Source organism: Pristiophorus japonicus, chromosome 1, assembly GCF_044704955.1.
Source record: "Pristiophorus japonicus isolate sPriJap1 chromosome 1, sPriJap1.hap1, whole genome shotgun sequence".
In the NCBI taxonomy this organism is placed as follows: domain Eukaryota; kingdom Metazoa; phylum Chordata; class Chondrichthyes; family Pristiophoridae; genus Pristiophorus; species Pristiophorus japonicus.
The window spans coordinates 537,546,836-537,559,279 of record NC_091977.1 but is presented as its reverse complement, the minus strand read 5'-3'; the positions used below and the strand labels follow the sequence as shown (position 1 = coordinate 537,559,279).

Below are 12,444 nucleotides of genomic sequence, written 5' to 3'. Positions count from 1 at the left end.
TTAAGTTCAGGACCCTAGTTTCTGAATTAACTGTGTCACTCTCCATCTGAATAAAGAATTCTACCATATTATGATCACTCTTCCCCAAGGGGCCTCGCACAACAAGATTGCTAATTAGTCCTTTCTCATTACACATCACCCAGTCTAGGATGGCCAGCTCCCTGGTTGGTTCCTCGACATATGGTCGAGAAAACCATCCCTAATACACTCCAGGAAATCCTCCTCCTTCGCATTGCTACAAGTTTGGTTAGCCCAATCAATATGTAGATTAAAGTCGCCCATGATAACTGCTGTACCTTTATTGCACACATCCCTTATTTCTTGTTTGATACTGTCCCCAACCTCACTACTACTGTTTGGTGGTCTGTACACACCTCCCACTAGCGTTTTCTGCCCTTTGGTATTCCGTAGCTCCACCCATACCGATTCCACATCATCCAGGCTAATGTCCCTCCTTACTATTGCATTCATTTCCTCTTTAACCAGCAACAGCACCCCACCTCCTTTTCCTCTCTGCCTATCCTTCCTAAATGTTGAGTTCCCAGTCTTGGTCACCCTGGAGCCATGTCTCCGTGATGCCAATTACATCATATCCGTTAACTGCTATCTGCGCAGTTAATTCATCCACTTTATTCCGAATACTCCTTGCATTGAGGCACAGAGCCTTCAGGCTTGTCTTTTTCACACACTTTGCCGCTTTAGAATTTTGCTGTAATTGGCCCTTTTTGTTTTTTGCCTTGGGTTTCTCTGCCCTCCACTTTTACTATTCTCCTTTCTATCTTTTGCTTCTGCCTCCATTTTATTTCCCTCTGTCTCCCTGCATAGGTTCCCATCCCCCGCAATGTTGGTTTAACTCCTCCCCAACAGCACTAGCAAACACTCCCCCTAGGACATTGGTTCCGGTCCTGCCCAGGTGCAGACCGTCCGGTTTGTACTGGTCCCACCTCCCCCAGAACCGATTCCAATGTCCAATGTCCCAGGAATTTGAATCCCTCCCTTTTGCACCACTCCTCAAAGCACATATTCATCTGAGCTATCCTGCGATTCCTACTCTGACTAGCACGTGGCACTGATAGCAATCCTGAGATTACTACTTTTGAGGTCCTACTTTTTAAATTTAGCTCCTAGCTCCTTAAATTCGTCTTGTAGGACCTCATCCTGTTTTTTACCTATATCGTTGGTACCGATATGCACCACAACAACTGGCTGTTCACCCTCCCTTTTCAGAATGTCCTGCACCCGCTCTGTGACATCCTTGACCCTTGCACCAGGGAGGCAACATACCATCCTGGAGTCTCGGTTGCGGCCGCAGAAACGCTGATCTATTCCCTTTACAATCGAATCCCCTATCACTGTCACTCTCCCACTCTTTTTCCTGCCCTCCTGTGCAGCAGAGCCACCCATGGTGCCATGAACTTGGCTGCTGCTGCCCTCCCCTGATGAGTCATCCCGCTCAACAGTACCCAAAGCGGTGTATCTGTTTTGCAGGGGGATGACCACAGGGGACCCCTGCACTACCTTCCTTGCACTGCTCTTCCTGCTGGTCACCCATTTACTATCTGGCTGTGGACCCTTTTCCTGCGGTAAGACCAACTCACTAAACGTGCTATTCACGTCATTCTCAGCATCGTGGATGCTCCAGAGTGAATCCACCCGCAGCTCCAATTCCGCAATGTGGTCCGTCAGGAGCTGCAGGTGGATACACTTCCCGCACACGTAGTCGTCAGGGACACCGGAAGCGTCCCTGACTTCCCACATAGTACAGGAGGAGCATAACACGTGTCCGAGCTCTCCTGCCATGACTTAACCCTTAGATTAAATTAATTTGGCAACAATGCTAAAAGGTTACTTACTGATAAAGAAAAGAAAAAAGAAAAGCTACTTACCAATCACCAGCCAATCACTTAAACCTTTCGATTTCTTTCTACTTTTTTGCCTCCACGCTGCAGCTGCACCGGCTGGCCTCTCGACTGCCGCCACCTCTGCTCGGCCGCTCGGCCTTTATAGGCCTCACCAACGCCCCAAACTCCCGCCTCTCCGACTGCCGCTACCTCTGCTCGGCCGCTCGGCCTTTATAGGCCTCACCAATGACCCGAACTCCCATCTCTCCTCGTAATAAAAGCAGGGAAGTTCCTGCTCCAACTGTACAAGGTATTGGTGAGGCCACACCTGGAGTACTGCGTGCAGTTTTGGTCTCCGTATTTAAGGAAGGACATACTTGAATTGGAGGCAGTTCAGAGAAAGTTGACAAGGTTGATTCCTGAGATGAAGGGGTTGTCTTATGAGGAAAGATTGAGCAGGTTGGGCCTGTACTCATTGGAGTTTAGAAGAATGAGAGGTGATCTTACTGAAACATACAAGATTCTGAGGGGGCTCGACAGGGTAGATGCAGAGAGGATGTTTCCCCTTGTGGGGAAATCTAGAACTAGGGGGCAAAGTTTCAGAATAAGGGGGCCCCCGTTTAAAACGGAAATGAGGAGGAATTTCTTCTCTCAGAGGGTCGTGAATCTTTGGAATTCTCTGCCCCAGAGAGCTGTGGAGGCTGGGTCACTGAAGGTGGAGATAGACAGATTTTTGAAAGATAAGGGAGTCGAGGGTTATGGTGAGCGGGCGGGGAAGTGGACCTGAGTCCATGATCGGATCAGCCATGATCTTATTGAATGGCGGAGCAGGCTCGAGGGGCCGAATGGCCTACTCCTGCACCTATTTTCTATGTTTCTATGTTTCTATACAAAGGCCAGCATCCCATTAGCCATTTGGATTATTTTCTGAGACAACAATGGATAAATATTTCCAAATGACCATAAACGCTGCCCTGGAAGAGTGCGTTACCAGAGTCGAACTTGCTGTTCGTTAGCTGCACTTATCTAATTAGAGACGTCAGTTGCTGGAAGCACCCAAGACATCTGGCAAGGTCAGATCCCTCGGGCACAGATCGCTCGTTCAACAATTCATCTTTTCATCACCAACCGACATCATCTCAGGAAAATGTTGGCCCCTCGTTATTGCCTCGTTAAAAGTCTGTCGCCCAGGGTTTATCTTTCCCCGAGTTCATGTTGTGTTAATGCTTTACTGCCGATGCTTCCTCTGCGTGACTGAGGGTACAATCATTAAAACACTCCCAAGTCAGAAGGTCCTCCCAGTTGGGGACTATGCTGCAGAGGCCAAGACAGCATTTTAAAAATAAAATAAAAGATGATCAATGTCTCAGCCAGTGGCTCAGTGGTTAGCACCCTCGCCCGAGCCAGAAGGTGGAGGGTTCAAGTCCCACTCCAGAGACTTGAGGACAGAATTCTAGGCTGACACTCCCAGTGCAGTACTGAGGGAGCGCTGCACTGTCGGAGGGGCAGTGCCGAGGGAGCGCCGCACTGTCGGAGGGGCAGTGCCGAGGGAGCGCCGCACTGTCGGAGGGGCAGTGCCGAGGGAGCGCCGCACTGTCGGAGGGGCAGTGCCGAGGGAGCGCCGCACTGTCGGAGGGGCAGTGCCGAGGGAGCGCCGCACTGTCGGAGGGGCAGTACCGAGGGAGCGCCGCACTGTCGGAGGGGCAGTGCCGAGGGAGCGCCGCATTGTCGGAGGGGCAGTGCCGAGGGAGCGCCGCACTGTCGGAGGGGCAGTACTGAGGGAGTGCCGCACTGTCGGAGGGGCCATCTTTCAGACGGGTCATTAAACCGAGGCCCCGTCTGTTCTCTCGAATGGACGTAAAAGATCCCATGGCACTATTTCAAAGAAGAGCGGGGGAGTTATCCCCGGTGTCCTGGGGCCAATATTTATCCCTCAATCAACATCACTTTAAAACAGATTATCTGCTCATTCCCACAAACAGCAACGCGATAGCTTGCTGTGCACAAAATTGGCCGCCTCATTTCCTACGTTACAACAGTGACTACCCTTCAAAAAGTACTTCAGTGGCTGTAAACCGCTTTGCGGTGTCCGATGGTCGTGAAAGGCGCTATTTAAATGCAAGTCTTTAAAAAAACATTTTAATTCAGACCAACCCTGAATTGGTATTAATTATTTGCTCCATGGTCTGTGCTGGGTGAACACAGTCGCCCACGGGAGAGTTTCCAGTTCCCCGTGTGTCCATCACGCATCCACGTTTGCGGCGGTTTGTGCTTACGCGGTTCGGGGTTTCCCGTGAGCTTTGCGGAAGATCGAAATCTGGGAGCTTACGCATTGGATCTTTCACAGGGCGGGGCAGGGAAAATCCATCAGTGACCTCCCGGTCTACAGAGCAACAAATCATGGGGCAGGGGGAAGAGGGAAGCGAAGACCTCATAACCACGCAAAAGCTAAACGACAATTCTGATGAAGGGTCATCGACCCGAAACGTTAACTCTGCTTCCTCTCCGCAGATGCTGCCCGACCCGCTGAGATTTCCAGCATTTTCTGTTTTTAATCATCATAGGCAGTCCCTCGGAATCGAGGAAGACTTGCTTCCGCTCTTAACATGAGTTCTTAGGTGGCTGAACAGTCCAATACGAGAGCCACAGTTTCTGTCGCAGGTGGGACAGACAGTCGTTGAGCTACAGTACGCGGACGACGCCTGCGTCTGCGCACATACAGAGGCTGAACTCTCGGACATAGTCGACGTATTTACCGAGGTGTACGAAATCATGGGCCTTGCGCTAAACGTCAGCAAGACAAAGGTCCTCCACCAGCCTGTCCTCACCGCACAGCACTGCCCTCCCCCCCCCAGTCATCAAGATCCACGGCCCGGCCCTGGACAATGTGGACCATTTTCCATATCTCGGGAGCCTCTGATCAACAAGAGCAGGCATCGACGACGAGATCCAACACCGCCTCCAGTGCGCCAGGGCAGCCTTTGGCCACTTGAGGAAAAACAAGAGTGTTTGAAGACCTGGCCCTCAAAACTACCACCAAGCTCATGGTCTACAGGGCTGTTGTGATACCCGACCCTCCTTGTATGGCTCAGAGACATGGACCATGTACAGTAGACACCTCAAGTCGCTGGAGAAATACCCACCCTCCTCTATATGTTTATACCTTACGACCAACATCGCCTCGAACTTTTTTTGTTGGTGGAGGTGTGCATGTCCCCTTTCCACTGGGGCTGCAGTGGCCCATTCAAATCCCCCTGTGCATGTGCGCTTGTTCCCATTGCAAAGCCGCTATGCCAGCGGCGCGGGACCCCCAGATAGCCGCGCAGCGCCCCCCCACCCCCAACCACACTGCAAATTAGCGTTTGCCCCAAACCGAGTGTTGGCACACTCAGTCAAGTCTAGTTTAACGGTCCTCCCTTTTCCAATTCCTGCTGTCGGGAGACACAGTTCTCCACACATAATGAGACTCGTTCGAATAAAGAGCAACCCCCCCCCCCCCCCTTCACAGGTTGGAGGGAACGCTGATGAACTCAAAAAAGCTTTCTCTGTGTGTTCTGCATCACAAAAAGAAAGCTTGAAGAGAAACTGCTGGGGCTTTTTTTTCAACAAAAAAAAGAACAAAAGCAAATACTCACACACACAGAAACTGTGTTCTCTCCTCTGGACTTCCACAGTCACACGAACGGTGCAGATGTTGTAAGAGTCAACTTCGTTAGCCTTTGCACGAGGAACGCGAGTCCGAAATGTCTTCCCATTTCACTGCCTTTTTCCTCCCTCTCTCTCTCTCTCTCTGTGTGTCGGTCTCAGTCTTGGAATCGCTGGAAAGGAGAGAGGTGGGGGTGGGGACAGAGAACGATGTCTGTGAGGCAGCTGTGGAGAGCAGAGGGGGAGAGGGAGAGGGAGAGGGAGTGTGTGTGTGTGTGTGTGAGTGTGTGCCCGCTCAAAACAGCTTGTTGCTCTGGTGTGCCCCAGCCTTAACATCTGCCGCAAGCCAATCACGGCGATCGGCCGCTCTCTCTTGCTGCCTTGACTGACTCCTTCGTCAAACAATCCACCCTGTCACAGAGGGACGAGGATAAATGATTACAAACTGGATCAGCCGAGCCTTGCGTTACCTCTCTCTCCCCCCCGCCCCACTGCCACTGCCTGTTTGCATTCATCATCATCATCGCTCGCGTTGCTCCCGGGGGGCGGGCGGGGGGGTTTGAGCAAATAAGTAACTGGAGAGGGCAGGGGGCGGAAAGAGAGATGGAAACCCTGTACATATGGCGAGAGACATTACAAAACACCAAAGGAATGACAATTAAGGTAACGCTGCATTCAGTGCCAAAAACAAACACGCGACGTGAACATTCAGCAAAGGCAGGATTAACAAATTCCAACAACTATTGGATGAAAGCAGCATTAACTTGGAGCACAGACTCAGAGCGCTATTTTTTTTTAAAAAAACAGTAATTGGTGCCTCACAGCGAACGCTCATCAAAAGTTGCCCACGTTGGCACATCAGGTCCCGAGTTAAAGAGCAAAACAGGTTGTCACAGGGGCCCATCCACACCCTCACAGTTTAAAATTGATGTTGCATTGACTGAGAAGGTACAGCCAGCAATTAGGAAGGAAAGTGGCATGTCGGCCTTGAGTGCATTGGGCTTGGAGTAAGCGGCACAAGAGTAAGGCAGTCGCGCTGCAATTATACGCGGCATTCGTCAGACCGCGTTATGGAGTACCGCGCACGGTTTTGCTCTCGGCCTGTGGCTCAGTGGGTCGCTCCCTCGCCTTGGAGCCAGAAGGTCGTGGGTTCAGGTCTCACCCCAGAAATCGAGCACAAAAATCTCGGCTGACATTCCCAGTGCAGTGCTGCGGGAAGCGCCGCTCGGTCGAAGGGACTTTTCGGATGAGACGTTAAACCGAGGCCCCGTCTGCTCTCTCAGGTGAACGTAAAAGGCATATTTCAAAGAAGGGCAGGGGAGTTATCCCTGGTGTCCATGCCAATAGTTATCGCTCAATCAACATCACTAAAACAAAATCATCATCATCATCATCATCCTCATAGGCAGTCCCTCGGAACCGAGGAAGACTTGCTTCCACTCTAAAAGTGAGTTCTCAGGTGACTGAACAGTCCAATACAGGAATTACAGTCTCTGTCACAGGTGGGACAGACAGTGGTTGAGGGAAAGGGTGGGTGGGGAGTCTGGTTTGCCGCACGCTCCTTCCGCTGCCTGCGCTTGCTTTCTGCATGCTCTCGGCGACGAGACTCGAGGTGCTCAGCGCCCTCCCGGATGCACTTCCTCCACTTAGGGCGGTCTTGGGCCAGGGACTCCCAGGTGTCAGTGGGGATGTTGTACTTTATCAGGGAGGCTTTGAAACATTTCCTCTGCCCACAAATCTGGTCATTATCACATTGATGCTTGTGGGAGCTTGCTGTGCGTAAATTGGCTGCCACGTTTCCCACCTTACAACAGTGACTACATTCCAAAAAGTACTTCATTGGCTGTAAAGTGATTTGGGATGTCCATAATTCTTTATTAAGATGGAGAGTGACACAGTTAATTCAGAGACTACGGTCCTGAACTTGGGGAAAGGTAACTTCGATGATATGAGACGTGAATTGACTAGAATAGACTGGCGAGTGATACTTAAAGGGTTAACGGTGGATAGACAATCGCAAACATTTAAAGATCACATGAATGAACTTCAACAATTGTACATCCCTGTCTGGAGTAAAAATAAAACGGGGAAGGTGGTTCAACCGTGGCTAACAAGGGAAATTAAGGATAGTGTTAAAACCAAGGAAGAGGCACATAAATTGGCAAGAAAAAGCAGCAAATCTGAGGACTGGGGGAAATTTAGCCTTCAGCAGAGGAGGACTAAGGGTTTAATTAAGAAGGGAAAATAGAGTACGAGAGGAAGCTTGCAGGGAACATAAAAACTGACTGCAAAAGCTTCTATAAATATGTGAAGAGAAAAAGATTAGTGAAGACAAACGTAGGTCCCTTGCAGTCAGATTCACGTGAATTTATAATGGGGAACCAGTTAAACAAATACCTTGATTCTGTCTTCACGAAGGAAGAAACAAATCTACTATGTACTAGGGGACAGTGGTTCTAGTGAGAAGGAGGAACTGAAGGATATCCTTATTAGGCGGAAAATTGTGTTAGGGAAATTGATGGGATTGAAGGCCGATAAATCCCTGGGGCCTGATAGTCTGCATCCCAGAGTACTTAAGGAAGTGGCCATAGAAATAGTGGATGCATTGGTGATCATTTTCCAACAGTCTATCGATTCTGGATCAGTTCCTATGGACTGGAGGGTAGCTAATGTAGCATCACTTTTTAAAAAAAGGAGGGAGAGAGAAAACTTGTAATTATAGACTGGTTAGCCTGACATCAGTAGTGGGGAAAATGTTGGAATCAATTATTAAAGATGAAATAGCAGCGCATTTGGAAAGCAGTGACAGGATCGGTCTAAGTCAGCATGGATTTATGAAAGGGAAATCATGCTTGACAAATCTTCTGGAATTTTTTGAGGATGTAACTAGCAGAGTGGACAAGGGAGAACCAGTGGATGTGGTGTATTTGGACTTTCAAAAGGCTTTTGACAAGGTCCCACACAAGAGGTTGGTGTGCAAAATCAAAGCGCATGGTATTGGGGGTAATGTACTGACGTGGATAGAGAACTGCTTGGCAGACAGGAAACAGAGAGTCGGGATAAATGGGTCCTTTTCAGAATGGCAGGCAGTGACTAGTGGGGTGCTGCAGGGCTCAGTGCTGGAACCTCAGCTCTTTACAATATACATTAACGATTTAGATGAAGGAATTGAGTGTAATATCTCCAAGTTTGCAGACGACACTAAACTGGGTGGCGGTGTGAGCTGTGAGGAGGATGCTAAGAGGCAGCAGGGTGACTTGGACAGGTTAGATGAGTCGACAAATGCATGGCAGATGCAGTATAATGTGGATAAATGTGAGGTTCCCCACTTTGGGGGCAAAAACAGAAAGGCAGAATATTATCTGAATGGCGGTAGATTAGGAAAGGGGGAGGTGCAACGGTACATCAGTCATTGAAAGTTGGCATGCAGGTACAGCAGGCGGTGAAGAAGGCAAAAGGTATGTTGGCCTTCATAGCTAGGGGATTTGAGTATAGGAGCAGGGAGGTCTTACTGCAGTTGTTCAGGGCCTTGGTGAGACCTCACTTGGAATATTATGTTCAGTTTTGGTCTCCTAATCTGAGGAAGGACGTTCTTGCTATTGAGGGAGTGCAGCGAAGGTTCACCAGACTGATTCCCGGGATGGAGGGACTGACATACGAGGAGAGACTGGATCAACTGGGCCTTTATACACTGGAGTTTAGAAGGATGAGAGGGGATCTCATATAAACTTATAAGATTCTGACGGGACTGGACAGGTTAGATGCAGGAAGAATTGTTGATGCCAGTTGATTGGATATATTCAAGAGGGAGTTAGATATGGCTCTTACGGCTAAAGGGATCAAGTGGTATGGAGAGAAAGCAGGAAAGGGGTGCCGAGGGAATGATCAGCCATGATCTTATTGAATGGTGGTGCAGGCTCGAAGGGCCGAATGGCCTGCTCCTGCACCTATTTTTTGTGTTTCTATTTTTTTTCTATGAATCTCCACTCTTTCTTTCTCGGAGATTTGTGAATGTTTGGAATTCTGAACCTGTGGATGCTCAGTCGTTGAGTATATACACGACAGGGTTGTCCAGGGAAATGGAGATTAGGCAGGAAAGTGAAATCAAGGAAGAAGATCAGACATGATCTCATTGAATGGCGGAGCAGGCTCGAGAGTCCTTGTGGCCTACTGCTACTCCTAGTTCTCATGTTCTTAAAAGGGGCTCAGAGGAGAGGCGCAGAATGAAAGAATCAGGACTGTTGCCAGGATACTGGGTATCAACATACATGGTAGGCTGGCTGTGGTCACAACGCTGGACATTCAGGGAGTAGAATCCCTTTGTATTGAGAAAGATGGCGGGCTAGTGATGGGTAGCACGCAAGACAATGTGGGTGCTTGGACCCTGAGGAAGCCTGCAATAGAATCGTACAGCACAGAAAGAGGCCATTCAGCCCATCGTGTGTGTTCTGGCTCTTGGAAAGTGCTATCCAATTAGTCCAAAGACTTTAGACTAATTCTAAAGGAAGGCCAATGGTATCTTGGCCTTTATTGCAAAGGGGATGGAGTATAAAAGCAGGGAAGTCTCGCTACAGTTATACAGGGTATTGGTGAGGCCACACCTGGAATACTGTGTACAGTTTTGGTTTCCATATTTACGAAAGGATATACTTGCTTTGGAGGCAATTCAGAGAAGGTTCACTAGATTGATTCCGGAGATGAGGGGGTTGATTTATGAGGAAATGTTGAGTAGGTTAGGCCTCTACTCATTGAAATTCAGAAGAATGAGAGGTGATCTTATCGAAACGTATAAGATTATGAGGGGGCTGGACAAGGTGGATGCAGAGAGGATGTTTCCATTGATTGGGGAGACTAGAACTAGAGGGCATGATCTTAGAATAATGGGCTGCCCATTTAAAACTGAGATGAGGAGGAATTTCTTCTCTCAGAGGGTTGTAAATCTGTGGAATTCGCTGCCTCAGAGAGCTGTGGAAGCTGGGACATTGAATAAATTTAGACAGAGATAGACAGTTTATTTAACAATAAGGGAAGTGGGCAGGGAAGTGGACCTGAGTCCATGATCGGATCAGCCATGATCTTATTGAATGGCGGAGCAGGCTCGAGGGGCCGTATGGCCTACTCCTGCTCCTATTTCTTATGTTCTTATGTTCTTATAATGAAGGTGTTCCAGCTGACAGTTTATTTCAATTAAATAGGCTAGGCAGGACCAAGGAGCATAAATGTAAGTTGTGTCGGGCTAGATCTAGGTTAGCTGTCAGGAGGTGGTTCTTTTCCCAGAGAATAGTGGACCCCTGGAACAGGCTGCCCTTCCATGTGGTGGATGCAGATTTGCTGAATTCCTTCAAGCGAGAGCTGGATTTGTTTCTGGCTACGGCAGAGATCGCTTCTGACAGAAGGTAGGTACTGCAGGGAATTCAAGGCCAGTGTTATCTCCTGGACTAGTTTCGATCGCCTGGATGGGTCAGAGAAGAATTTCCCAGTTTTTTTTCCCCGCAAATTGGCCTGGGTTTTTTTAAAAAGCTGTGTTTTTTTTTGCCTTTCCCAGGAGATCACATGGTATCGGGTGGGGTGGAGTGTATATGTTGTGATGCACAAGGTAGCACGATTGTGTGGGGCTGGCTCGATGGACCAGATGTTCTTTACCTGTCTGTCATTGTTCTCATGGTCCCACTCCCCCTGCTCTTTACCCAGAATTGGGCACAGGACTGGGTTTTTGCCTCTCCCAGGAGATCACATGGCTCCGGTTGGGGTGGAGTGTAGAATGTTTCGGTGTAAGAGATGTCGGAGTTGTGTGAGGCGGACTGGTTGGGCTGGGTGCTCTTTACCTTCCCGCCATTGTTCGTGGGTTTATATTTAGGGCTGTTGACCGAGGGCCATGTGGCTCTTTGTCGGCCGGCGCGGACATGATGGGCCGAAATGGCCTCCTTCTGCCCTGTAGCTTTCTATGTTTCTATGTACTCTAGATGAGGTGCAAACAGTGTTTTATAAAAGGTTAGCTTAACATCCTTGCTTTTAAGAGCATGCAGAAAGCAAACGCAGATAGCGGAAGGAGCGTGCGGCAAACCAGACTCCCCACCCACCCTTTGCTCCAACCACTGTCTGTCCCACCTGTGACAGAGACTGTAATTCCCGTATTGGACTGTTCAGTCACCTGAGAACTCACTTTTAGAGTGGAAGCAAGTCTTCCTTGATTTCGAGGGACTGCCTATAATGATGATGATTTTGTACTCAATACCTCTATTTATAAAGCCTTCTCCAATTGTCCTGTCACCTTCAAAGATTTGTGTATGCGAATCCCCAGGTCTCTCCATTCCTGCACCCCCTTTACAATTGTTAACCATTTCATTCATATTGCCCCTCCTCATTCCTCCTTCCAAAAATGCCCCACTTCACACTTTAAGAACATAAGAACATAAGGAATAGGAGCAGGAGTCGGCCATTCAGCCCCTCGAGCCTGCTCTGCTATTCAGTAAGATCATGGCTGATCTGATCATGGACTCAGCTCCACTTCCCTGCCCGCTCCCCATAACCCTTTATTCCCTTATCGCTCAAAAATCTGTCTATCTCCGCCTTAAATATATTCAATGACCCAGCCTCCACAGCTCTCTGGGGCAGAGAATTCCACAGATTTACAACCCTCTGAGAGAAGAAATTCCTCCTCATCTCAGTTTTAAATGGGCGGCCCCTTATTCTAAGACTATGTCCCCTTGTTTTAGTTTCCCCTGAGTGGAAATATCCTCTCTGCATCCACCTTGTCGAGACCCCTCATTATCTTATATGTTTCGATAAGATCACCTCTCATTCTTCTGAACTCCAATGTGCATAGACCTAACCTACTCAACCTTTCTTCATAAGTCAACCCCCTCATCTCCAGAATCAACCTAGTGAACTATAATGACTCAAGAGTCTGGTTACTGTAAACTCACTCAGGTGCAACCTGATCCACCTTTATTCCAGC

At 48.8% G+C, this 12,444-nt stretch overlaps 1 protein-coding gene across 2 annotated transcripts in view; it reads right to left on the bottom strand.

The window, feature by feature from the left end:
- The window catches only part of LOC139260824 (carbohydrate sulfotransferase 9-like), a 164,066-nt gene that overhangs the window by 135,522 nt on the left and 16,100 nt on the right, over positions 1–12,444 (bottom strand). The window contains exon 2 of one of the 2 annotated variants that reach the window (XM_070877038.1): positions 5,477–5,659. The gene's annotated coding sequence lies outside the window, so the exon portion shown is untranslated. Of the gene's footprint in view, positions 1–5,476; positions 5,966–12,444 lie in introns of those variants that run through there. The other variant, XM_070877037.1, reaches the window with a different exon arrangement.